This window comes from Myodes glareolus, chromosome 17 (genome assembly GCF_982192425.1).
Source record: "Myodes glareolus chromosome 17, mMyoGla1.1, whole genome shotgun sequence".
Classification (NCBI taxonomy): Eukaryota; Metazoa; Chordata; class Mammalia; order Rodentia; family Cricetidae; genus Myodes; species Myodes glareolus.
In genome coordinates this window covers 54,866,627-54,870,915 of record NC_142042.1, presented here as the reverse complement: position 1 = coordinate 54,870,915, position 4,289 = coordinate 54,866,627, and the positions used below count along the sequence as shown (strand labels likewise).

The following is a 4,289-nucleotide window of genomic DNA, read 5'->3' as shown; positions in this document are numbered from 1 at the left end:
CACTGACTGCTCTTCCAGAGAACCGGGGCTCGATTCCCAGCATGACAGGCCCCAACCGTCTGCAACTCCAGTCCCAGAGGATCCAATGCCCTCTTCTGGCCTCCATGGGCATTGCACACATGTGCTACACAGACATTTGTGCAAGCAAAATGCCCATACAGATAAAAAATAACAAATAAATGTTTCTAAAAAGCAACAACAAACAAAAGCTGCTAAAAAGGAGACTTAAGAGAGTCCAGGTTCCATCCCAAGCAAGTGTGTGAACCGGGCAGTGTTGTCCACGTGGTTCTGGCTTTAGAACTAGGAAGGACACGAATTAAATATTATGGACTCTTCCTCCCTGGCTAGGGAGAGGCTTGGAGGACAGACATGTGATGTGTCCCTGGAGTATGGAGCACTGAGATGCCATTGGGTAAGGCTGTAAAGGTGAAGCCTGGATTGCATTAGAGATTCCAGGCTGTTGGAGGTACCAGATCTATGGTATTCCTGACAAGGAAAGCTGCACACAGAGAACACAGGGAGTAGAAGCTGCCCAAGGGAAGTGTGCTGTAGGCAGGAGAGCCGGATGGAAAGAGCTATCTAAGTCATTTGACTTCGGACATGGTACTACAAGATTTGGCATTAACCCCGCTGGGTGTCTTCTCACTTTGGTCAAGTATTTTCTCATTATTCTCTGATTGCTCCTGCTCATAATGGTAATATATATTCTGTGCCACTGTATGTTGGAAGCATGTAGTTTGCTTTTTATTTTACGGGGGTTACAATTAAAAGACTTTGAACTTTTAAACGGTGTTGAGACTGAAAAACTACAGGAACTTTTGAAGTTGGACCCAATGTATTTTGTATTGGGATATGATCATAAGCCTATGGGTTCCGGGTGCAATGTGGGCCATAGGCTCATATGTTTAAATACTTGGTCCCAGGCCTTGTTGAATGAGGCATGCCGCTGGGAGCCGGTTTGAAGGTTTCGAAAGACTTTCACCATTCCCAGTTTGCTCTCTGCCTCCTGCACGGAGATCAAAAGGTGTGGGTCCAGCTGTTCCAGTCAACATGCCTGCTTCCTGCTGCTGTACTGCCCCACCATGATGGACTCTGAGCCCTCTGAAGCAGTGAGCCCAATTCAATGCTTTCTTTATAAGTTGCCTTGGTCATGGTGTTTTATCACAGACACAAAGTGACTGAGACAGCAATAAAATGGTGTGTAGACCTGCGTCTGTTTTAGGATTTTCCTGAAAGAGAAAAAAAACGCTGTTATTCACTTGGGGGATTACATCCCCAGCCATTACTAGAATTCTAGGAAGATGGTACCTTAGGTTAAGTCCATAGGCCAATCAGTGTACTTGAACGTTTTAGATCGTCTTGACCGTAACCTAAAGCAGAAAGGACACAGAAGATTGATTGACTGTGAGACACCCAACATCACCCCTGGCTCAGAAGCTAGTTTCACACTGTGGGACAAGCCCTCCCTTGCACATACCTGCTCCCCCATTTATGCTCAGGGCGTCTCTGAATAGGAGAATCTTCGAGGCTGTTGCTGAGGGAGCATGCCTGGAGGGTGCGCTTCCTAAATCAATCCCGGTGCACTAAAAATATGTGATCATACAGACTTTCCTCAGCTGGAGACTCTCGTACATTTTTGCTCCACCTTTAGTGCCTGTTAGCACTTGTCCGCTAGCCAGAACGAGTCTAACACAGAATGAATGGATGAGTAGAAATGATTCACGGGAAAGCTCCGGGAGCCTGTGTCTTCCAGCAGTTGCCTTCCATGATCCAGACGGCTCATGCTTGAGGTTTCATGTTGCATGAAGGGACTGCAATCACATGTTTGCTGGAGGAGAAATGTGCCTTGCTCGTTTGAGGAAATTCAATAGATCATGTTTGACGGCATGCTGAAAAATCATCCTGACTTTCAAAACAACAAATCCCACCCCTGCTGCGTAGACACAGTGGAAGAGCACGGGAATTTAAGCTAACTGGTCACCGCCCCAGGAACCAAAGCCATTTCTTTAACTAATGTCACTGCCCCAAGCCTCAGTTTCCACCTCTGTATGTGCCCCAGGAGAGATGGCTGAGGAAGGGGCTAAGAGCCCAGTTAAAGGAAGTACTCATCAAACACTAGCTCGTTATCACGAGGGCTAAGTGAGCCACATTTTAAACATACCTGGCCCAATTTCTCACACTTCCCAGTGAACCGCTATGACTCCCATGCTTGCTGCAAGGATTCTAAATTTCAGCCCTCAGGCTCCTCCAAGTTCCTGCCCTGAACTCCCAGCTGTCAGGAGTCACAGGCAGCTCCTGGCAACCTTCGAGATGCTGAGGCTCCAGAAGAGAAGTGGAAGAGAAAAGAAAATGTCTGCATACCTTAAACCAAAGGGTCTCTCCCGCCCAGGCTTAACCCTGGTGCACTCCAGTGGAAACAGGATGGGGAAGAGAGGGTCTGGAGCCATCCAGGCAGCCTCAGGCTGCCTCTCACAGTTGTGCCTAGTTAGGGTCCAGCAGTTTTAATTAAATGTGAGAAGGAGGAGGAGGAGAAAGAAGAGGAGGAAGAGGAAGAAAAGGATGAGGAGGAAGAGAAGGAAGAACAAAAACAAAACAGCAAACCCTTCTCACACAAAGAGCAAGCCATTGCCATCCAGCATCCCGAGAGCCGGCCCTTGGAGGGGTGCTGGGTCACCTGGTCCCTCTCACATGATACCCAGCTGGCAGAAGGGCGAGTATGGGAAAGGCTCTAGAAGAAGAGAGGACAGCTAGATGTGACAGTCCCCAGGCCCCTCCCCAAAGTGCTCCAACTGTGGCTTTCTTAAAGTGATTCTAATTGTTTAAACAAGATTAAACAAGCATGGAATTTGAGAGGGAGAAGGAAGAAATTCAAAAAACAAATAGCAAGGGAATTTTTCTTTGCAAAGACCCGAAACAAATCTAAACCGTAAGAACAACTCTGACTTAGTAACCTTGAAAGATCCCAGGCTGCATGTGTCCAACACCAAGTGCCCCGAGGAAGTGAGCATCCCAGAACGAACATATACAGAGGAAATAGGGGAGCAACGAACCCAGAGTCACTACTTTCACTATGCCATTGATACACACACACACACACACACAGAGAGAGAGAGAGAGAGAGAGAGAGAGAGAGAGAGAGAGTCCTAATGCATTTCTGCTCAGAACACCAGCAGTGGCCCCATAAAATAAGAAAAATCACACACCTTATTTAAGTCCTAAGAACGGCCCAGAAAATTCACCGAAGAGTGCTAAGATTTTAGAGCGCCAGGAGTCCACAGCCACTGGAGGACGAAGCTGGCATCCTTAGCACGGAGGACAAAGTCCTTCAGTTTGCCCTTTTGCGGCACACAACTTTCTAACTGGACCTTCCGATCCTCCCTGGCCCTAGATCTCCCATTCATTCATTACCTGGCCTCGCACAGTCACACTTTAGCCTGTGGAATGTCCTTCCCCAGTCTTCACTGGCCTGGGAAGCCCTAGTTCACCCCTTAGAATTTACTGAGCGACGGCCTCTTCAGGGCAGGGGAGATGGTCAGTTGACTGTGGACTCAACTCAACCCCTAGAACCCATGCAAAAATGCCAGATGTAATAGTGCACACCTGGAATCCCAGGGCTGGGGAGGTAGAGGCAGGAAGAGGCCTAGTGCCCTCTGGCCAGCCTCGTCTCATGGTGAGCTCCAGGCCAATGAGAGACCTTGTCCCAAAGAAGGTGGACAGTGTTCCTGGAATGTCACCTGATATTGTCCACTAGCCTCCACATGTACACACACAAAGGAACATGTTAACACACATGTGCACACGCACACATAAATGGCTCTTCAACAAAGCTTGTCCTCAGCTGTCATACTCCCTCCTGGGGCTTATTTCTAGCCATGCGGGGACCGCTTCTTTACTGCTGTTGGTTCCCACAGCTCCATCTCTCAGAGTTGACCTGGGGTGGCTGTGCCTCTGAGACACGTGTGCCTCCACCATCCACACAGTTGCAGAATGTAGAATGTCCTCAGCAGCTGTTCCCGGAGCTAACCTGGTTCTGACTATATGCACAGCGATGCAGGGTGATCTCTCAGTGGTTGGGGGAGGGGTGATTTTAGGATCCTAAGGTTGGGTTCGCTGCTAGAAAGAAGCCTCCATCGTGGGTCAAAAGCCCACTATCTCCTTGTGCACCCCTGCTTTTTATAGACCATCTGTGGGAGCAACAGGAAAGATACTCAGCCGGCCTGGCGACTTGCCATTTTAATGAAGCCGCAGACTTCAGAACTGAAAGGGATTCTAGAAGCCATGGGACCTCC

General features: G+C 48.6%; 1 long non-coding RNA gene across 1 annotated transcript; it reads right to left on the bottom strand.

The window, feature by feature from the left end:
- Nucleotides 1–720: 720 nt before the first annotated feature.
- LOC125405563 (uncharacterized) lies at nt 721–3,327 on the bottom strand. Its single transcript, XR_007233612.3, has 4 exons — nt 3,204–3,327; nt 1,478–1,828; nt 1,309–1,370; nt 721–1,229 (listed from the first exon to the last, which is right to left on the bottom strand). It is a non-coding gene; the product is annotated as an uncharacterized LOC125405563 (long non-coding RNA).
- Nucleotides 3,328–4,289: the final 962 nt, after the last annotated feature.